This window comes from Alosa sapidissima, chromosome 2 (genome assembly GCF_018492685.1).
Source record: "Alosa sapidissima isolate fAloSap1 chromosome 2, fAloSap1.pri, whole genome shotgun sequence".
NCBI lineage: Eukaryota > Metazoa > Chordata > Actinopteri > Clupeiformes > Clupeidae > Alosa > Alosa sapidissima.
Window position 1 is genome coordinate 25763285 of NC_055958.1, and position 24116 is coordinate 25787400.

General features: G+C 45.9%; 1 long non-coding RNA gene across 1 annotated transcript; it reads right to left on the reverse strand.

The window, feature by feature from the left end:
• Positions 1-862: 862 nt before the first annotated feature.
• LOC121692747 lies at positions 863-24116 on the reverse strand. Its single transcript, XR_006025337.1, has 3 exons — positions 23761-24116; positions 13520-13566; positions 863-980 (listed from the first exon to the last, which is right to left on the reverse strand). It is a non-coding gene; the product is annotated as an uncharacterized LOC121692747 (long non-coding RNA).

Genomic DNA, 24116 nt, shown 5'->3' on the forward strand with positions numbered 1-24116 from the left:
CAACAATGTACTTTTTCCACACAAAAAAACAAAAGGCGGGTGGGGATGGCGCAAGAGTCTCTTATTGCAAAATATGGCTGAGATCTCATAGCAAGCGGTCAGGGCATGTGAATTGTGGGAGACGCTCGTTGGGAACACAGTTTTTGTTAGGCAGTCTCTAGTGGCGACGACACCGTCATCTCCACTCTACCCTTTAAAGATATTATCGCATACCATTTGCATAATCTGCTCAATTTGAAAAAAAAAAAACTGACTTCTAATTACCAAGAGCCTATCTCCGACTAATTTGAGGTTCCCGAAATGCATTCTGCAGTCTTTCACTTTCACCACCCAAACCCCAACAGACGATGTCACACTTCCCTGTGAAATTAATTCCAGGGAATATGGAAATGGGAAGCACATACACAATGGCAACACACACACACACACACACACAAAAAAAAAGAACAGAAAATAAATAAAGGCAACCTCACCTAGGAAAGAGACGAAAAAGGTTTCATTATTCGGTGGATCTGCATTAAAATGATAACGGCGACAGGAGGGGAAAATTAAAATTGGCATCAACCTGTGCGAGCTGTCACAGGCAACAACCAAGTCCCGCAGAGACCCTCCCTATACGGCCTTCACTCGGAATATGAGGTTATTATTTTGACGATAAACATAGCATGTTCTTGAAGATTATGCTGATGCTGGCTAGTAGGATACGACAATCAAAAAACAAACAAAAATAAATAAACAACACAATGCTTCTGCATTTATTCATACCGCCATGCAACTGCTTCTTGGGGTATGTGGGTTTGATGAAACATCTCTTCAACACAAGCACAGAAATGTGTTTTTACATGTGGGGAAATGGCAAGCAATTATCCTCGAGTAATATAACCCTGTGTAACCTTAAACAACACAGATTTTCTTAATGTGGGGGGAATTTGCATTTATAATGAGAAGGAATGAAGACTCCAGAGGAAACTCCACATCCACTGCAAACAAAAACAGAAAAAAAAGCACCTAGCAAAGGAATTTTTAATTTGTCTTCAGCATCAGTTAAAATGCCCCAAAGAGTACAAAACCCTGATCTGAAGAAATAAGTTGCAGTACGATTTCAGAAACAACTGTGGAGCTCATTATGTCTTAAATTGAAACTCCGTGAGATACATGGTTGGGTTTGTAAGCTCATCCAATCTTCACTGTCAAAACAACCACAAAGTGTCTTTCGTGTTTTTGAGACTTTCAGTTGGTCCTACTGTATGTCTAAATAAAATGGTAGAAACTGTATTGCATCAACAAGACGGTACAAGGATATGGTGCAAGAGAGCTTAACCGATACTGTGATATGCAAGGCAACCAACACCAAAAAAAAAAAAGAAGAAATGAAAAATCCTCACACAAAGAAAGTCTTACATTCACATTTTGCCTAGTTCCTGAGGAATTCAATTAAAGAAACACATGCCCCCATGTTTGTGGGCCACAGACAGACAATGAAGCAATTTGTATTCAGCTGTGATGAATAAAATGGAATCTCTCACATTTGCCCTAATTTCTACTTTGTGTGAGAGCCACTTTAAATCCAGAGACCTGGGTTAGCCCCAGGCATACCCTAGGCTAAGTGTAAATGACAATTTAGGAGCCATGAACGCGATTTGTAACATCCACAGATTGAATACAGCTCACGTCACTTTTAAACGGAGAGCAAAAACAAGGGGCAAAAGGAGATAAGGTTTAAAAAAAAATTAAAAATACAACAAAAAAAAAAAAAAGCTGTTGGCCGGCAATGATACTCCCAAGCTACTTAGCGTGGAGTCAGAAGTCAAGCTTCTGAGAGTGTATGAGCAATGGAACATTTAACCAGTTTTCCAGTGTGTAGCTGTCGGCTAACTGTGGATTTAAAGATTAGATGACAAACCTTTGCCACTGAAGTCTGTTCCCATTCAGGCACATTCCAGGGCACTTACAGTAATGCTGCTAAACTACTTTTCTCGTGAGGCAATACTTAAGATACCAGCTGCAGAGGACACACTCCCAGCTTTTCCCATTCTAATTCTAACAAATGACGAGAGTGAGCCAAAATTAAACGAATTGACCCAAGCGAAGCACTAAAGGCAGACAGTCTACTATTTACATTAACCTGCATAATCCAGTGGCACTGGAGTGCTTGTTGTTCATTAAACGTGACAGAGAATAGAAACTATGGGTTTAAAATGACTGAACCCCCCCCCCCCCCTCTCTCTTTTTTCTCTCTCTCTAATATCAGGCAGCCAATAACGGTCCAGCAGGACAGGTGACCTACTGGTGGAGTGTCCAGTGCTGGGCTGGGGTCTCTTGCAGTAACCTTAGGGCTCTTTTCTACACACAGAACTGGGCCAGTCTGCGCCTCTGAGGGCAGATTGGTTTAATAATGGAAAATATAGGGCATTCTCCGCCGCCGATAAAAGCTTTCAAAGAACAGGCGGGCTGACCAGCAGCCTCCCATTGTTTGTTGTGATGTAACACAGTGTTTTGTTTTTGTTACTGGAGGGCAAACGAAAATCCATACGCGTGTCTGAGGCAGTTATACATTACTAATGCTGTAGGACACAAAAATGGCTGCTGCACTCTCGGCGTGCCGCTGAGAATCCCTCACACCCACCGTAAACAAATGAGAGGCGTCAATCAGTGTAAACCCCAGGAGCGCCATCTTGGTATCTCTGGTGGAATACATAACCGCATAACCACGACAGGTGCACCTGGCGCAGGCAGATGCCAGAGTCAAACAGCCAGAGACAGCTCCAAAGGAGGCTGCCATGGAGACTACAGTTTCTCACCAGCATTTTGGTCGTCCTCCTTGTGTACCTTACACTGCTTAGTAAATTATTTATTGCCTTTTAAGATTATTTTTTCATTAGGTAAGGTAGGCCTAGGCTGTTTAAAAATCTACTATATTCAACAACAAAAAAACAGTGTTTATACTATCTTTAAAGAGCTGAACAAGCACACCAGAATTGCAAAACTGGAATACCATTTAGCTACTAGTACACTGGCTGTGGTCCATTCCCATTGGCGAAAGCAGCAGATCTCAAACATTAACAGCCTAGGACTGAAGGCAAAGTAAATAGCAAAGATGCACCATCCATGCCGTTAGAGTGGTCTTTTAGTCTAAATGCAATCTTATTGAGTCGGATGATAATGGATGCCTCCAGTCCACAGGCCATATCAGATGGTGGTTTTCATCCTTGAGCGTATCGCAGCGGCAGAGAGACAAACAACAGTGCCATCATCTGCACACGGCGCCTGCACAGCTCAAAAGGAGCTCTGCAAAAACAGCAGGTCACTGGCACCCTTCACGCTTTCCACCATCGGAAAAAGAGAAGAGGCTAAAAATGTAAACACACGCACGCACACACACACAAAACTGACACGAAAGCAGAGAATGCACACACTGTTATCAGATCTTAGCACAAAACACCCTTCTTCGTCTTCATTTCCTTGTACAAGGGCCACAGAGTCATCTGCCACACATAACCTCTGTATCCAGCGACTGTCTCTCAGCTATTAAATAAAAGGCCATCACACGGAGCGTAATAAAGACCGCAGTTGAAGACAAAGTCATCTCAGAAGTGAATGCAAGAACACTGCACACTTTTGACTAAATTTAATAATCTGAACGAGCAGATGGGTGAAGGAGAAATATACTTCCACGACTCCTAATCAAATAAAACATGGCCATACACACAACGCTAAAGAACGATGACCGTTAAAAAACCCCCAATTGGAGATGGAACACAGGGTTGAAAAACAGAGGGTGGATTCAGTCCCCTTCTCAAAGCACCTGAGAATTATTGAGCAGCTCACACTGAATGCACAAAGCAGAACGTACAGCTGCTGCCTCGGTGCCCAGAGTCGTGTGAGGGCTGAGAGAGAGAGACAGACAGACAGACACACAGAGAGAGAGAGAGAGAGAGAGAGAGATAGAGAAATAGGGAGAGAGAGAGACAGGGAGAGAGAGACAGGGAGAGAGAGGGGGAACAGAGAGAGATAGAGAGACAGGGAGAGAGAGACGCTTGGGAAACTCATCAGACTATTTTTATTTTGATGAATGTGCGGAGAAAATAACTAATTTCCTGTCTGCCTTTGAGCTATCTTCACACACAAAAAAGAACACCTCTCTCTCTGCAAAATGAACACCTCTATCATCCCTCCAACCTTCCCCACCATCCCAGCCCACCCCCATCCTCAGTTTGCACATCTCCTGATCTCTGCACTCTGGCTGATACCTCCATCTTGAGGGATTTTAAAATGTGAAACGTCCCCGGTTGCTGAACACCGGCAAGCACTCAGTAGTCTCAAAAAAAGGCTATAAATGTTCATGTTGAAATAGGGGCTACATTTATTGCGCATCATATTTCACACGTAATTGCTGCTCTAGGAGACTACTGTAAGCAGGGCTGCCTGAATGGATCCATGCTGTGCTCCCTGCAATATTCCTCTACAGCTCCAACTAATTCTGGAATAGGGGAGCAGAGGGCTCCTGAATAACTGTGAATTTAATATGATAGTGTGTCTGATATCTGTAATATGTCATCATTTTTCATTGCCGCATATGGCTGTTTGATATTATACAATTCTACAGTCAAACTTTTTGATCATTTCGACAAGTCTTAGACCAAACTTCAAGAGATATGAATGATAATTCAGCCTAGCTCTATATACTTGACAGGGTAGATGACACATGAGCACAATTTTATTATACTCTTGTCACAAACCACCTTAGTAAACAACTGAAATTGGTTATCCAAAGAGACTGAAGTAATATAAGGAGTCGACTTTGGTTAGGGCTAAGGACAACACTAGACAGCCTATACGGTGTTTACCTGCCTTTAAAAAAAAAAAGAGAGAGAACAGTCAGAAAGGTATCCAAACAGCAGCAGGCTATAGAAAGTAAAAATACTTGTTCTGCTACTAGTGGCCACAGAACCCTTACAGTTATTTAGAGATGTGGCAGAGTGGCCTATGCACTCTTCTGCTCATGATGAGTGAATCTACCCAAAACACATCTCAGAATATCCCAACATTGAGCACTTCCTTAAAGACTGCTCTTTTCAGAGTGACAAAACCACACAGACAGCAGTTCGCACCACTAAATAGCAGTAATGTCGGCATTATTTCCGATGCCTGTATTTCCCCCTCGGTATTACAGCTGCTTTTTCATGGTCTTTTTTTTCCCTAAGGTGCTAGTAGCTGTTTTGAAACTGGTGTGAAACAGTGCACCTTCCACGGGAGAAATACTGCTAATGGAAAATGCTCCGCATGGCTCCTGTTACCGCACCTTCCCTGTGCCCTCTCTGAAAGTGGTGTGCAGCAGGGCCTGAAAAACAGCCAGGAGTCGCGAGAGCCTAGCGAGGCTGGCTCAGTCACATGACCACATTCACCTTCGGCACTCAGCTAAAGAACACGCCACTCCAAGGTGGAGAGCAGCAGGGCGGAGGCCTCAAGAAACCACAAGGCAGATACTCATAATAGCCTACTCCTTCAAAACTGCAGTTAATATAGTACCAACTCACAGCTAGTTTAGCCATGTTTAGGGTTTAATCTGATCTGAAGCAAGAGTATTCAATTAAGACTCATTTACTCAAGAGAGCTGATGTGAAATAAAGACTTTAACCCCCAAAGTCAGCCCAGGTCCCCAGCATTTAGTCCATGTCTTGTTGACAGACCTTTTCTCTAGGTTCATATAGTCTTGCACACCACTGTGAGGCCTTGGCTGCAGCATGACAGTTCATGGCGCCTACTACACAGGCCCACTCTTCATGAGGAAAGACAAAGAGTTCCTAATGGAAATACAAAGCGCTGCCTGTTAAAGTCTTTGCCACACCCACAGTGAGAGAAATCTACCCCGAGAAGCATATTAGGCCGAACAGGGCCAGTGAAGGCCCATTCTAGTGCCTATTCCGGCAAGAGTCACTGAAACCCTGAAGATGGATGCTCGGAGTCGGACCACAGAAGACCAGCTTGAGGAGAGTCGGAGCAGCCGGAACCACAAAGCAGCGTGCGAGTTGAGCTCACTGGCAGGTTAATCGGACTGTAAAAGCGCTTAACTACTCCAGAGCAGAGTGCGAGGGGAGCCAGGATGCAGCATCAGTAGGCAAAGCCACTGTCCGCGTTTACAGCCGCGGAAAATACAGACATCGCCGGGTGAGATAGTGCAGGTAGCACGGCCATGCTTTCACTTGAGCACCATAATAAAGCTGTCCTTGAGGAAGCTGATGCCTTGATTCCACTGCTGTTTTTGTTGTCGCCGTTATTTTTTTACCCCTCAGGCGATTTTGAATAACATTATAATGATAAACACAAGAGAGCTTTTATGTTGCTGGGGGAGAAAGAAGAAAGCAGCAATCTTTTTTTCCTTCACAAAAAAAACAAAAAAATAAATAAAAAAAATACACGATGATGGAAATACGGACCTTTACATTTGAAACACGTTTGCAATAGTGGAAAGAGTGGCTTGAACATCTGTTGAAATAATCCAGTTTGAAGGTTGCCTGAAAAAACTGCAGAAAAATCAGGCAGCGCATCCTGAAACCTAATGCATCTCATGGCAATGACGGCCATTTCCTCAACACATTAGTGAAATATGACATACTTTCACAACGTCCGACCGTTCATTACATTCACAGGATCCTTTCTCGCACAAGAAAAATGACAGCATTTGACAGCTATTCTTTAACAAAGTAGGAGCAAAATCCGCTGGTCAAAACAATAATAGGACGGCTGTCTCTCCCTGAAGACAAAGCAGACTGGCGAGAGCGACCTAACACCTTTTACCAAATTAAACTGCATCTGGTTTGAATGACAATTTCTACAATCGAATTAATTGTGAAGCCTCGGTGATGAGCACCGAAGAAAAGCTTTTTCTCTCCTTTTCTTTCCTCCCCCCTTTTCTCTCCTCCCCAGACGGTCCTCAATCCAAACATTTTCCATCTGAATATACAGGCCGCGAAAGATACAATATTCATTTTGGTGCAGGAGAACAGCCCATGCATAACAATGAGCCGCACTAATGAAATCAACCATCAACCTGCAATACATACATTAAAACCAGGACCTCGTGTCACTGGCTTTTTTAGCATCATTTGTTCTCCCACAACGTTTTTTTCCCCCTGACCTTTCGGTATTTAGTCTCACCAAGAATTTGCCCCCAGCTAAGAATTATGATTGCACGTCGTTGTGCTGTACTTCAAGGCATATGTCTGTAATATCTTATGTCAAAATGCTGTGTAGATCATCACTAATTCTGTTCACAGACAGAAACCAGAGACCATTCCTGAAAAATATGCTTTTTTTCATGGATTACAAGCGGGGGGAAAAGTGTATGATTCTAGTGATGCCAGATATCACAGTCCTAATCCTACAGTAATCATTGCTCAAAGTCTGGCTGTTTACCCTCTGCCTAAACACTTAAACTTACTCACTGTCGTCTCTAACAGAGTGCTCAAGTCATTAAAGGTAATCCATTACAAATCTTGTTTAACGATCAGGGGAGTTTAGGCAAATTAATTATCCTAATTGTTCGACAGGACAGGATAAATACAGTTGAGTAAACTCTCAAAATAGGATTTTCACATGGTTCGGCATGCCAAAAACTGCTACCGTTGACGGTTTTGTTTTTATATCAACAAACTGTGTATTTGGTTAAATATGGAGTAGGGGAGAACCTTGACGCTTTCCAATGAACAAACACTAGGCCTCCATCTCTAAGAAATAAAAACACAGCACTGAGCCAAACCAGACAGACTGCAATACTGTAATTGTACGTTTCATCTGAGAAAAAAAAAAAACAAAACGGTTGAGTTGCGTCAGCAAACAGTTGTTGTGATACACTGCCCAGAAAAAGAGAAGAGAAAAGAAAGAAGAACAGGCGACAAACGGCAAACACAACACATTCCTCCCCCACCTTTACTGCACACACACACACACACACACACACACACACACACACACACGACTGCAGAGAGAGCAGCTCCCTGCCACCCCATACATTCCTCCCCCATGAAAATGGGCATTTTCAGTCTTTTCCACATTCCTTGTAAACAATGGGAGCGGGATAATTGATCAAAGTGCGCCGGGGATCCCTGCGAGGAGGGGAAGGTCACCGCCCGCACACCGCACTGATAGGGGGAGCAGCGTGCGGATGCTCCCGAGCTGCCATTTTTCTTCCCTGACAAAGACTCCATCTGCCACCGAGCCATTTGCAGCCGCCGAGTCAGAATATCAATGATTTCCAACCATTCTGCAAGTCTGCGTTCACCTTGGCGTCACCTCTAACAGACGTCTGAGAGCTGACGGCACAGATCCTCTCTCGCTCTCTCTCTCTCTCTCTCTCCCTCTCCATTTCTCCTCCGCTCGCTCGCTCACTCCCTTCTCTCTGTAGGCACCGCAGGGCTGCCAGCACGGCCCTCATCCAGCTAAGTGGCATTTATGCAGCTCCTGGAAGGATAGCTTTTTATCTGCACTGATATTATTGGAAGCATTTTCGATCTGTGGGACGGCAGAGGCTGCAGTATTTCCACAGTGTTTCTCCGCTCCAAGAGGAGAGTTGGACTCCAAGAGGTGGGGGGGGGGGGGGGAGAATTAAAGAAGGGGATGTATTGGACAGGCCAAAGAAGCTGTCGGAGGATAGAATAGAGCGATCACTAGTTTCGTGGCAGGTCTTAAGCGTGTTAAGACCTTGCAGTCGGGTGCTTAAAGGGGCCTGGGTTACATTCTGTACCCCCCACCCTACCCACACTCTTGGAGGGCCAGAAAAAAAACCCTACCCCCACACCCTCTGCCTGCCTCTGGCTCCCATCGCAGTGCCAGCGCCGAGAGTGGGGGGGATGGCCGGCAGCTGGCCCTGAACATCCAAATGATACTAAAGGAAATTCAATTTTCCCCCCCTTCACCATCTGCACAGCAAACCACAGAGAGGCACTTATGGGCCGCAGCGACTTCCATTAAAGGCGACCGGCTCCCAGCCCGTCCCAGAATTTGCTCTGCCCCTGCCCAGCCTGCCCGGGGCCCTCTCTCGCTCTGACCCTGTACCCTTCAGGAGGGGAAGCGGGCCCGATTAGTTCTAGTTTATTGACGACAAATTAGCCTCGGTGAAGGCAGCTGGCTGGTGCTCATTGCGCGCAGCATCCACAGGTCTGTGTAATCACCTCACCGATTTGTACTGTCGCTATATATCGACCAAAAAAAAGGGGATATCATCATAAAACAAACAAAACAAAACAAAACAAATACACAAAACAACAAAAGAAAGAGATGAAGGGTAGCTTGAGGATTACACATTTACAGGGGGAGGTCCCAGTGCAAGGGCATTCTTGAGCCTCTAAGTGGCCTGTCTGGGCCCTTGACTTTCGCAGCTCCCCCTGGCTGGAGGACATTGGGCATATTTCTGCAGGGACATGGTGAACAGTAAGCCCATTCGCAGCACGCTCCCTAAGTGGCTTAACGGGAAGCTCCAGTACTAAGCAGTGTAATGCTGCCATTAGGACACACGAGCGACGCAGCGTAGCTCCGATCGGCTTGTGTGCATATCTGTTGGTTCCAGCTCAAGGCTCTTCTTCCCTCCCTCCTTCCTTCTCTCCTTCCCTGCCTGCTTCTCTCTTTAAGATGGGGGGAAGGCTGAAGAGGTGTCGCTCCCTGACCCCCCCCCCCCCAACCCCCAGACGACTGAAGCTTCTTCGTTCCTTCGGAGGGAACCAGAAGAGGAGATCCTCTCCAACAGCAGACGTACGTTCGATGGCTCATAGAGCCCTGGCCATGCTTGACCCGGCAGCTGCCTATTTTCAACGGAGCAGCAGAGGACTCGACCACCTACATCCCTCACACACCCCCCCCCAATCTCCACGAGACACAAATCTCCCCACAAAAACCACCAGCGCAGCGCCAAATCCCTGCACAGTCGGAGATGACCCCCCCTCCCCTACCCACTGCCTCTCTTTATGCAGATGAACCACTCACTCCAGTTGACCTGCAATCACAAATGCCAGTGGAGAAAGCTCTGTGGACGGCGGGGGGGGGGGGGGGGGGGAATAAAAAAAGCCGCTTCACAGCAGTGGCTTCTATTTTTTTTCAAAGTAGCACCTTTCAACCCTGCCGTACAGTGCGTTTGCCCTTCTCCGGCACATAAATAATTCTCTCTGTTTGTACACATTAGCCAGGCTGAGAGCTCCGGTAGCACGGCGGAGGTGAGAGGATGTGAGCGGAGACGCTCGCGCCCCAAACACACTATCGATTCCCCGGGCCGCCAGGATGAATGCCCTCTCAGGAGAAGCGTTGATGAATGGCCTCATTTAGGCCGATCAGGACCCTGTTTGTCATTCATCATTTCTTCGGCATATTTGTTTATGCCTGCTGCATTGAAAAAAAAAAAAAAAAAAAAAAAAGGAACTCATTGAGGGATAAAAATAGGGCCTTTATATTAGATACGTGCCAGGCCCTGTACAGGATGTCTGAGGAGAGCTTGTGTCCGACCGCCTTGTGGAAAATGGTGGGCGCTCAACGTATGTCTGACACGCCGGTCAACACGGGCGCATGATCGGCCCAACGGTGCAGCTACAAGATGATTTTTGCCTCGACGAAACCGCACACAGATGTGGCTGAGGGGGGTCACGTTCACAAATGAGCCACCCATTTCACCCTGGCTTCCTAGAACAAACCCACTAACTACGTCAACAGCTTTTAAAAAAGAAAAAGAAAAGAAGAAGAAAAGAAGAAGAAAAAAACATCTAAAACTGGTTTTATCTCAGCGTGTCCTTAATGACGAGCCGACCGCATTAGATACGCTCCTTTGGATAGCTGGGAGTGCATTAATGGGCAGCCGGAGCAAAAAGACGGAAATGTGGGAGTTTGCACATATGCAAATAGCCCCCTCTAAACGACATGAAAGAACATTAAGTTAGGCAGACTGCGCTCATGGCTAGAGAAAAAGCCTGGCTCTGGAACTCTGACCAACTGCCAGAGAAGGAGAGAGACAGAGAAAGAGCGACAGGGAAGGAGGAAGGAGGAAGGAAAGGATGAAGGGAGAGAGGGAGCGAGGGGGAGATGGAAGAAGGGCAGGAGGGAGGGAAAGAGGGAAAGAGGGAGAGAGAAGGAGAGAGCGAGCGACTGACGCAATCCAATCTGAAGGCTTGGTGTCTGTCTCTCGCCGGCCACCCGCTGCTCCTGACCTTCGGGATGTGTTCTGTTCGCTCCGTGTCTCTCGCCCGCCGAGCTCGGTGTTAGTCATTAAAACACCTTGCATTCCAGACCCACTCAAGTGCATCTCTTTCAGATAAGCAGCGCCGCTCCCCTTCACAGCGCCAGCGCAGAGGTGCGGCCGAGCATTCTGATGGGACTTGCGTCGCCTCGCGCTGCGCCGGCACACACACACACACACACACACACACACACTGCCATCATGGCTGGCGCTGTGGCATTTCTGACACAAGTCACCCCGTGTTTTTTAAAAAAAAAAGAGAGACCTTGAAACACACAGACAAACAGACAAACAGGAAAAGGAGGAGGAGGAAGAGGAGGAGAACTGCCGCAAAAACATTTGGTGTCCAAAGTTCAATCAATCTGAAATGCCTTGAAATGCGCGCACCCGTGGTATTTCTGAGGGGGAAATGATTTGTTATTCAATCAAGCTGCGTGGATCAATCTCCAAGAGGCCCCTGAAACCATGGCATTGTGATTGAGGTTTGACAAGGGATTTTTCATCAGGTCTCTTTCTCCCCTCCCTCCCTCCCTCCCTCCCTCCCTCCCTCCTTCTCTCTCTCTCTCAGCTCAGCCAGGCGCGGGGGAGAAAGGGGAGACGGCTTCAGTATTTACTACCACATCATATTACACAGCCACAGCAATCTGTTAGCCATTCTGCTCTCATCACAGAACACACTCTTTGAAGCCACACCGTTAACTGGAAGAGGACATAAATATTTAAAAAAGAAGAAATAGAAAATCAGACCGGTATAACAGCAGCAACCCGTCTATCTACGCCAAACACATACACACACACACACACACACTCTACACACCTATACACACACGCAAACACCCACGGTGACTGTGATCTCCGTGAAATACACTAGTCGGTAGGTGTCCCCTCCCCTCCTTGGCGAAGCCTCCATGCTGCTCTGAGCATCAGGAGCCCGGGCTGCCAGGCAAACTGAAGGTTACTGATGACTCTCCCTGTAAATCCTGGGAGGTTTCCATTACACCCAGCCTGCAGTAGATCACAGATGATGGGGCTCCTCCACCAAGCAGGGCTCAGCCTGGACTCCCAACCCCCACCACCACCACCACCCACCGCCCGCAGCCGCACCCGCTCTCTCCACGCCTGGGGACCCCGTGGCGCCATGACCCGGCAGAGGGGGTGGAGGAGGAGTGGGCCAGGGGGGGGGGCGTCACGTGCGTTAAGCGCCTGCCTGTGTTTGTCCCAAAACAGACACTGGCTGATATATCACTGCCAGTCACACACTCTCAGAGGAAAGGGTAAGTGTTAAGACACACTCTCACTATCTATCTATCCACCTCTCTCTCTCCCTCTCTCTAATCCACCTCTCTATTCACTTCTCTCTCTTTCTATCCACCTCTCTCTCTCTCTCTCTCTCTATTAATCTCTTTTCATCTCTCTCGCCAGACGAACATGTCAAGCTTCTTGTGTAAATATGACAAAATGCTCGGTGGCCGTATAGTCTTACAGACACCTGCAGAGCTGGACTTCCGTCTAACAATTAACACGAGCCGTCCCTGTGCGAGGGACCAGGAAACTGGACGTGTGCGATGTAAACATGTGTCAGACATACTCGTGAGTTTCTGCAATTCTCTGGTCAAACAAGCGGGGCCCCCATATGCCATGTGCTAATGATTACCGGTTGGGGGGGGTGGTGGTGGGACGCTGGGACTGTCTGTCTGTCTACAAGAGGTGAACGAGACCGCCACTCTGGAGATTCGCATCAACACTGTTTGAGGGTCCAGGCGATCATTTACGGAGTCAGTCATGCGGCCCCTTCATTCAAAGCGCGGGGATATGCAAAAAAGGAAGCACTTTCAAATTCGGGAAAAACAAAGAGCAAAGGCGCAGCTCGGGATCGGCCAACGCTCCGGTTTCACCAATTACTCCAATTTGGCTGACAGTAATTTATTTGGGAAAAAAAAAAAAAAAAAAAGAGCCTCCTTTTCACACATTTTTCTCCTCGACTTTGACATGCTAATTACATTCAAGCAAGAGTCTAATCAGCGATGGGGAAAAAAGGAGAGAAGACAACAGTGTGTGATGTTGCACAAACTAATTTCCACAGAGAAGGACCTGGTTAAATTTAATTAGGTAGGCTGGAGTCTCACTCTGGAATAATGCTTACACCTCACATGCAAGATGCCGACATAGTTGCTCACTTTGTGGTGCACCAAATGTGAATGTTAACACAAAGGGGGAAAAAAAGAAAAAAAGAAAAAGTCTGATAAACTGTCAAAAGGTGGATGATGAAACATCAGAATGCAGTGGGTGCGACTAAACACTTACTGTTCCAGAAAGCCCTCAGCTCTGTGACATCACTGCCCTCCTGCAAACTGAACAGAGAGAAAAGACAAGTCAGCCAGGGTTGCTATATTTTATTGATTTATTCATTTCGCCATAATTCCTCCCTGAAAGGCCCCATGAAAATAAAATAAAAATGCTAATTTGGTACAGCGTAGGCCCCCGAGGGGGGATACCCTATCCATTTCAACATCGACTGAAAATCAAAGCGCCCTGGCGTTATGGTCATGTGGAGAGATCAAACAAAACAGGGGCCTCGCCGGTCGGGAGAATGACAATTGCACGAGCCATAACACTGCTTTGCCAGTTCAACACACAAAATGACTGCCACGATTAAACCTGTTGGAGCAACTCAGCCGCACAGAAACCCAATGGCTATAGGGATGGCATTGTATGGAGTCATTGCAGGGAGAGAGAGGGGGGAGAGACAATTATCCTGATGTCATTTTTGCCGAGGAGACGAGGCGGCTCAACGTGACCATCCCCTGGTGTCTCCGCTCTCACGTTGCTGGAGTGGCTGCGTCACAACCCTGTGTGAGCCTGACACCGACGGACCTAATCTCAGCGACTAGCCTACACAAATCCCCCCCTTTCTCTCGCTCTCTCGTTTTCCCCCTCTCTCTCTCTCTCTCTCTCCGTGTCTTCTCTTTCTTGCTCCATCTCTCCCTCTCTCTCTCCCTATCACTCTCCCTCTCTCTCTTTCTCTCTCCATGTCTTCCCTTTCTTGGTCTCCCTCTCTCTCTTTCTCCATGTCTTCTCTTTCTCCATGTCTTCTCTTTCTTGCTCTCTCTCCCCCTCTATCTCTCTCCCTCGCTCTTTCTCTCTCCATGTCTTCTCTTTCTTGCTCTCTCCCCCTCTATCTCTCTCCCTCGCTCTTTCTCTCTCCATGTCTTCTCTTTATTGCTCTCTCTCCCCCTCTATCTCTCACCCTCTATCTCCATGTCTTCTCTTTCTTGCTCTCTCCCCCTCTATCTCTCTCCCTCTCTCTCTTTCTCCATGTCTTCTCTTTCTTGCTCTCTCCCCCTCTATCTCTCTCCCTCGCTCTTTCTCTCTCCATGTATTCTCTTTCTTGCTCTCTCTCTCCCCCCTCCCTCTTAGCCAGTGAGCACCAGATCATTCTGCTCGAAGATGTTCATCGCCAGGAAACAACAGCACTTGCATAAGCGTTTCTGGCGAGCCAGCAAGTTTCTATTATTTTCATTAAATTTTTCCATGTGGGCCGGTGTTCAAGGTGTATTGTGTGTGTGTGTGTGTGTCTGTGTGGGGATAGAGGGGCAGCGATAGCTGTAGCAGTAGCAGCAGCTTTAGCGCCGGTGTCAGCAGCAGACTTAAGTACACGTGATTTACAGCCCCCCGCACATCGCTCAAACACGCCACCACCTCCCCACCCCCACACCCCCTACTGCCGGCCCTGTCCACGCAATCTGTCTAAAGGACAACTGCAGGAGCACGAGGGGGCCAGAGGAAGCACACATCATTTGCGCCGGCACTACAACAGATAATTACAGAGAGGTGCTGCCGTCGACAGCCACGACAATAATAATAATAACGATGGCCGCGTTATGATAATGATCATCATCACTTTAGGACTTTGTTGACCTACTAAACACCCTTAATATCGAGCCGACGAGCTGCTGGGGAGAGGAAGCTCAATCACAAACACACACACACACACACACACACACCTCTATTAATGACAAAGAAAAAAAAAAACAATGCAAAACGCAATAGCCACACCATTTTGTCTACATTTATTTAAGCGACGAAAGTGCGGATGAGCCATGCAGGGCCACAAAGGATGGGCAAATTATTCCTGGTGGCCTTGTCAGCTGCTTTTATAAATAATGGGCTACTATCCGAAAAAGAGAAGGGATTCCACTTGTGTCACATTACAGTTCAGAGCTTGTTTTGGTGCTTGCAGCAATGCCTTCTTAGTGGCAGACTACAAGGCGGTAAGCTATCTGTCCACTGCCTTTTAGCGGATGTCCTTGTTCTGTTTACTCTCAGCAGATGCCGCAGAAGAGGGGAGAGAGAGAGAGAAAGGGGGGGAAAAAAATCACCTCAATTCAATCAGTGCAATCCTGCAGTGTGTGGCTGACATTTCCCAGCTCGGGCTAATGCTCTCTCAAAATGGCTTCGAGCCCATTACCACTACCTAAACAGTGTTCCTCCATCTTCATGACTGGAATCATTCAGCCTCTAATTGATTAATCCATCCCTATTTAATCATCTTTTGTCTGAACAGAGAGACAGTGAGCGCACTGCATGTGTATTCGTCTTGCTCCAATTTGTGTGCATTTTTGCTAAGACATGGACGGGGCCCTCTCGGATGCCTCAGTCGCCTGTGTGGCCAGGCCGTCCGGGTGAGCCGTGTCAAGGAGGGCGGGCGATTGTTACGCAATGGCAAGTCATTCCATATGTTTCTCCTCAACTGTAAGCTTTATGAAAATTACCACCAGATGAAGAAAACATGCGAGAAAACACATCTTGGAAAACACTCCCTATTAGTCTGGGTTTCATGTGTGTGGCAACCTCCAAGAATTGTCTTTTTCAGAAATGTTGGTGAATTGGTGAAAAGCCAACAGAATTCCCGCCACCCAGTTTTGGTCTGCCCTCACTTCTTCTTGATGAACTGTGTGTGAAAAAGGAAACACTGAGTGAGTTTTCCCACACAACCCAGCAGACAAAAGCATAAGGGGAACTGAAGGCAGGAGGACACTTGAGAAGAAAAGAGAATCAACCATCTTGTATCGAGTAAAACACAAGCCATGGCCACTGACATGGAGGGGGAACTCTACTCACAGACAGAAAGAGAAAAAGAGAAAAGGAGAGACAGAGAAAGAGAAAGAGAAAGAAAGAGAGAGACAGAGAGTGAGAGAGGGTGGAAACAAGATACTGCTAACGGATCTTCAGCCGACGGAGATCTAAAATAACACAGAACAAAGATGAATGTCGGGGCCAGGATGGATCCTCAGCAGGCAAGTGGACACAGCTTCAAAGCCAGGAGAGCAGCAGCAGTGTGATTAAAACACACACACACACACAAAAAAAACTGGGCCTGGGGTTTCCATGGCGGGGCGAGTGAAGGTCAAACTTTTGACCAACACAGCTGTTAGGGGTACCACAGGACAACAACCCAACTCATTTCTCACCTCCCGTTCCGTCTGTCAGACGCTAAGAGCAAAATCAGATGCTCCATGAGCTCAAGCACCACTTTACCCTCCCTTGTACCATATCTTTTTCCGAAACTGGAAATTCCCCATCATTTCAGAGGTCTTAGGTGCTCTGAACTAGCACACATATTGGAGCAGCACTATTTTCAATATGACCAGATAATAGGTGTATTGGTCACACAACAATCACATACTGTAAGTTTCACGCCAAGTTTCTTGGTCTTGTTCTTTTCTCTGGTGGGCTAACATTATTCTGAAATGCCTTTTTACGTTCATTTGTCTAAGGTGCTTCATATAAAAACACATAGGTGCTGTGCATAAGACTATATATTGTAGGGAAAAGCCTGCCGGGCACACCAATATGTAGCATATGTGTTGGCTAAAAAAATTCTGGCCCCCTGCCTCTTTCGGCTGCACTTCCATAATGTGTCTCAATGAGAAACTCCAGAGGGGGATCAGTACGGGGAGTCATCGTCTGTGTGAGGAATATTGAGACGTTCTGACAGGTGGGGGGGGGGGGGGGGGGGGGCAGAGTTCTGCCCCATGGGAGACTGAATGACGTTAGGAGGAGGAACAGAGTCGTTTCCTAAAAGAAGCCACTGCTCCTGCTAGTATGCTTAAATTAGCTCTAAATATTTGGATTGCACTGGGGTGTTCACACACAGGATCCTCTCGTAGCCCGGAGGAGCCAAGATATTTCCATCCACTCTCTCTCTCTCTGTCTCTCCCTCACACACACCGACACGCACACACTTGCACAAATACACACAGACACGCACATCAATAGCAACCAAAGAGCAATGAATACTCCCATTTATACCTCACCTACAACAGGTCTTTCCTGCCATTTCACCTGTGCCATTTTGCAGGGCACACATCAGTTGAAGGGAGATGGGTATTACTTCTTTTATGCTCACATGTTTCATCCAGCGCCTGAGAGCAAAAAGGTCACTCCCAAGCCTCACATAAAGGTCTTCTCTGGGTAGCTCTTTGAACTGCTGCTAGGGCTGAGCCGTCTTGAGTTACAGCAGTCTTTCTCTGCTCATCATTTCAACCGAGAGGACAATGTAAGGCCTTCCAACAGCAGGACAAAAAAACAGAGAGAAAAAAAAAACAAAAAAAAAAGAGTAGTGCAGCATAATGAGTAATAACTAACCAGTGGAGTGGAGGTCCTCCAAAGACCAGCTTTTTCCCTCTTCCATCCATGAAAACAGCTGTAACACATTACAACGTTTTCCCTCCTTTCCTGGTGAGTTAAGTGGCCGAGCATTCAGTTGGCCTAACTCTCTCTCCCTCGTATACAGTATATCCAAGCGTTCAGACTTCCCCGTGAACTCAACTCCGGAGCTCTCTCCGTACAAACATGCAATCATGAAGAAATTCTCAACTTGCTCAGCTCTTCAGCTGTGCAATCTCCAAAAAAAAAAAAAGTGGGCTTATAGGATCCAAAACAAATGCTGTGTGAATGTGATGAATGGAAACGGGTTTATCTTGCCTTCTGTCATCAGAGGTTTTAGCATATGGACACAGAGGCTCTTGCACAGTTTGTGTATGATTACTGATATGAGTCAGATGCAGGCTTCCTGGTGCTGGTGTTATGGCACGACTTCATACAGACAAGTCAATTCCTAAACCGCCCTCTCTTTTAGTCTTTGAGCAAAACAGACTAGCTTGGCTCTGTATAGCGTACTCCACTAGCCTACATGTTCACACCCATTAGCCTAAAGCATACTACAGAACAGCACTCCCTTCGAATTCTAACTTGCTGTAGCTTCAGAAGTGTGTGTGTGTAACACGTGTGTGTGTTGGGGGACCGTCCTGCCCCTCTGTTATTCATCTTCATGCCCAAACAGAGGGTGTTGTCCATGTACACGGAGAGTGCGACCTGTCTAGACGAAGGCGGCCATGCAGCAGCTACAGATTACGATGAGGCGCACGTCCTTTGCTTTTTTTATATATTAAAAAAAAGGGGCCGAGTGCCTCATGACTCGCCTCTCCCCTCGTCTCCTTGCATGGCGCATGGATAAAAACAGCATAGCATACATCTATTTTTTTCCCCTTTTCTTTAAAAAAAAAAGAATGTGACTGCAGCAGGACCTGCAAGCGCAGCTAGAAAGGAAAGCCTTTGTGGCCGCAGTGACCAGATTTTAAATGTGGGAGGATCAATAAATAAAAGGGGAGCTTCTGCTGAGGCGCAATCTCTGTGTGTGAGTAGAATGGCTTATAATAGCCTGGCCGCCCCGGAACGGCTGCGCGCCTCTTGAACCAGCTGTCCCTGAATTATGAATATGCAGCCCTGATTCACCGGCAGGCAGACACGGGCAAGACATGGGCAGCCGGGCTGCACCCGAGGCCCCGGCAGTTTCGGCGTGTCTGACATGCGGTTCCAGCTAAGGATGCAAATAGCAAGCAAGCAGCCCAACAAATAGACAAAACTATTGGCATTTCAAACATCGGAGCCATTATCACAGCAGGGGCGGCTCCATCATTGGAGGAGCGTTCCGTCCTCCGACTCCGCCAATGTATGACAACTATCACCCGGAGAAGGAGGAGGTTCAAAAAACGTCTACAAGAAGGATGAGACGGAGGCAGAGAGAGTGGGGGGGGGGGGGGGGGGTGAGCGGGGGAGAGAGAGAGAAAAACATAATCTCCCTGACATATTCCTAATAAAATATCTCCACACACCTCTAGCGCTCATCCAATCAGAAAGTGTCAAACCTGACCTACAAAAGGACTCATGTCTTAAATGTTTAAAAACATCAACCCCCCCCCCTCCATTCTAAAAGAAAAGAAAAGACAGAAAAACGAGAGGACATTGAATTATACAGTGTTAACCTCTGGGGTTTGCATACAAAGACCTGGGATTTATTTATGCCTGTGTATTAAGAGGCCCACTCTGCTGTTCTTTACAGTGAACCGGCTGCCAATTTGATGAACCTCTCAGCCCTCAGCAGGAGTTCAGCGTCTTTGATTAATGAGTGCAAGCTTGTGGAACAGGGCAAGAATAGGGAGGAAAAAAGGGGGTGGGGAAATGCTAAGAAGAGGGTGAAAACGCACAATTATTGCCAGGCCTCCATCAGGATGGCTGCCACAATTACCGATGGGTCGGGTTCATCTTTTTAAACAAAAACATTGGGGGTCCCTTTTCAAATTCCAAAAAGACGCAACCAAGAGTGAGAGAGGCTAGAGAGAGAGGAGAGAGAGAGAGAGGCTAGAGAGAGAGAGAGAGAGAGAGAGAGAACAAGGAAAAGAGTGGAAGCCCTCCAACACCCTTATCCAGATTTATTTAATGGCATCACACTCAAGCACGATACAGTGACTAGCCTAATTCATTGGAGGGCCAAATTATCCCAAAGTTTTACCTTCTCAAATGACCCACTTGACCCAACAAATAGTTTGAACAACACCCACTTAAGAACTCAAACTTTCTTTTTCAATAACGGCATAAGATTAGATGCCTTTCTTTAAATTAAAACTTAATGACTCACAGGGGCTCGTGGTAATAAAAAGTAGCGTAAATATCAACACTGAAATAAATTAGCTTTTAAACTGCAGTAGGCCAGAAAAAAACCCTTTCAACTAGCAGGTATTATGTATGCATTAACAGTTGGAATATGACTAAATCTGCACCTCAGAATGAAATAGCCAAGACATAAAGCAGCGATAGCCTAACCTGCAAGTGACCACTGAGACAGATCGCATTTAAAGCTGCTGCTTTAAGCAATATTTTACGACGTTCGGCTACTGTTCATTTTTCTCCACTTCCTTGAAAAACAACATGATATTCAAAACACTCAAATGGCACACTACTATTTTTCATCAAGTTAAACAAATGAGTGCAGAGGCCTATGATTCGCTGTAATGCATTATTGTCCTTTAACTCCGAGACTATTTCCAAGGACAAGAGCTCTGAATAAATATGAGGCGAAGGCGGTGACCTTCTAGCGCTGTATCTGGTTATTGGTTGATTCATTGGCAGTTACTGGAAGCATGCATAACACATCGGGACGGTAATCTGATTTATCTTGCTTCCTTTTGCAGCATGAGCCTTTTTAAATGACAGGCCTTAAGGAGAACATTGTTTATTGCCATTTTACCAGGCTGTGCACAATAGTTCATTACTATCAATTAAGCACCGGTATTTACAGAGGCAAATCAATCCAATCAGAGTCCCCGCAATAGCAAAGCACTGCCAAGAGTAACACACACGCTGCTTATGGAATCAATGACCCCAACAAACAAATAATGAGCTAGATTTGATATACGTAAGGTTTTCCTTGACACACAGGCATACAGCCAGCTATTCCTGGTCCTTTTCATAACTTAGCTTATGAAGCACATGCAGTTTAGAAGCGATCACAGGCGAAAAGAAAAGAAAACTTTTTTTTGGAGAGACAAACAAATACCAAAAAGCCATCCATGAGAAAGATTCCCTGAAACTTGGCAGCCGTCTGTACTGTCAGCAGGAGTGTTGAGGTTTGTTTCGTTTTGCACAGCCCAGACTTGCATCGTCCTAATGTCATTTCAGTTTAACTGAAGAAATGTAACATTCTGAATGCAGTAAGCCCCAGACAATTAACCTATTCCTTTCGGAATGCGTGAGGCTATTTAAGCCCAACTTTTACAAGACAGAGATTTATCATTCGTGGTGAGTTTGCAAAGCTACAGTAGAAAGAAAGAGAAGTACAGAAAGAAAGAGAAGAAAAGAAAAGGAAAAGAAAAAAAACAGAACACCACAAACAAGCCCTGACAGCTCACTTGAGCAGAGGTACCAGCCTAACAACAATATTAAGGTCTTCTTTTGTGGCTTCAGCTGCACCACTATGGAAAGAAAAAAAGGGGTGGGGGGCAGCAACAATAGACATTAGGAGTCCAAACTCAGTGAGAGAGAGAAAGAGAAAGAGAGAGAGAGAGAGGGAGAGAGAGAGCGCGAGAGAGAGAGACTGTGTCTTTCGTCTTTCTATTGTGGGGGGTGGGTTCAACTCATTTCCACTAATGGTCTCTAAAAATCTCTCCAACATCAAGCAGCTGTCAAGTCAATCCATCAGCAAAGGGTGGAAAAAGAGCAAACCCCTAAGAAGAGAAAAGTAGCACATCATGCACGTTTGGCTAAATATTTGGTTCCTTAACAATACAGGGCAACTGAAAAGGAGGAGGGTATAGTAGCCTAGCCTGTCTAGCGACAGAGGGACCAGCAAGACACTTAGGCTCTCTGGAGAGCCAGTTGGATTGAATTAGGCTAGGAGTCGCTAATATCTGTGCAGACTGGAACTGACACAGCCAGGGCCCGTGTGCTGACTGGGAAAGACACTGTGAGGCCCCTGGTCTGTTAAGAGCGATGGGATGCTGCTGGGCAATCAGCACATCTGCCTGGTATGGTGCTGCAGCTCTGAGACGCAGAGACAACAGACCAGCTCTGCTCAACACCAAATCTCATTTTGCAACAAGGCTGACTGACTCTCTAATGAGATATTTTTTGTTTTCTATTGGTCTGCATACAATGTTGACTTTAAGAAAAAAAAGAAAACAGAATCTGTGCAGATTTCCTGTCAGTGAATCTCAATGAATGAATGAATCCTGCAATGTGCTTAATGAATGAATGAATGAAAGTAGCCTTTTGAACTATCCACTTGTAAAAGAACTATGAAATGTTGACTCTGTTCCTCTTGCTCTGGGATACACACATCTAAATGAATTAAATACAAACACGTTAAAATAAAATAGGCTAGGCTAGCATTCATGTAAAAAAAGGATGCACGCTCAGACTATGCCACCCACCTGTCACCAGCTTGAAATGACAACAATATTACGCCAGTATTTAGATATCATGTTTATTTCGTTTCCATTATTTAAAAAAATACTCGCATCATGTCTTATAGCGTGCTGAAGTGAATATGTCATGCTTTCAACAATTAACTCATATCGGAAAAGACATTAAAACTTCACATGACGTCATTTCTGCTCTCCAAACATTTCATAACTTGGACTCTTTCAGAGCAAGAGGTAGGTTGCCTCTCTGAAGTTAACTATGAAGGAATTAAAAAATCACCCAAGATGGCGAGTGGCTTGTTGTTTAGAGGGCAGAAAAATGGAGGATATTGTAATATGCACAAAGGGATAAATTTCAACAACTCAGCCGGCCAGCAGCTGCCTCTCTTTATGAGGAAGCAGCACAAAAGATAAGAGAAAAGGAGAGCGTCGCACTGCCTTACGCAGAGTTCATTCTCCTATACCCCACAAATGGCAAATGTGTGCCCACTTTCAATATTATACTTCATAACCAGATGTGTCATTCGAGACTTCAATATTTATTTAGTTTGGCAAGTGAAGATTTCGAGACATTATGCCACTATCTCTGCGGACAAGCGTAACAGATTCAAGATAGCCCGGTTTCCATTAACGTTACGTTAGCGTGACTCGGTGCTCACACCAACCACCGATTCTTCTACTTGTAAAAATGTCTACGCATTTAAGTGAAGGCGACCGTGAAGGACAGTACTTTGTCAACAGTATATATTACCTATTTGGATTCAAAAGGTTTGTTCTGGTAAGATCTGAGGCACTTTCTGGTCCGCGAAGAACTGTTAAACCACGAGTGTATGGACACAAAGACAGTATCTGTGGCTAGCCCGCTAGCAGCAGCAGTTGACTTTCAACCAAGTGTAATAGCCGTAATCATAAGCGTCAACATAACGTAGACATGAATCAAATTATGAAGTTTGAATAAGGACTAGCTAGCAAGTGCAACGAAACACACAGCACAACCAATATTGAGTGAAAGACGTTACAACGAAGCATGAGTATAACTTGGCGAACATAGACTATATCTGACAAGTTTTATCAACCTGCACTATTAAAGAGAATTACGAAAAAGATCAAGCACTCGCCTGTCTGTGTAAGTCGCTAAGATAGTAAGGTGGCCGTTAAACTAAACAAATCCGGCTAATCGGTTCGGTCACTATCCTTGCTAGCTAATGAAAATGGCACGGAATGTTACCAAGGATCTATGAGCATAACGTACGCCAACACAAATTAAAACAAATTAAAACTCACCTTATGTTGACAGTTGTATGTATCTGACGTTATGTACTCCGTTGGACTCTTTTATGTCTTCATATAGCCTGATGTTTTTTTTTTTTTTCTTTTTCTTGATATTGAGAAATAGGTGTTGTTTTAGACCGGTAGCTGGAGATGATCAAGAGTGGAACTGGGCAGTAATTGAGTCTCCGTGCGTATGTGTGTTAGTTACTACCAGCAGATTGAAGGAGACTCTGCTCAAGGTTTATTCAGCTCCACTTCAAGGAATGGACGTGACGTCAGCCTCACCAGCTCTCTAACAATGAAAACTTGTATTGATAATAGCAGCTAATGCAGTTGTATCAACAAAATAGTCGACACAGGTGAAGTTC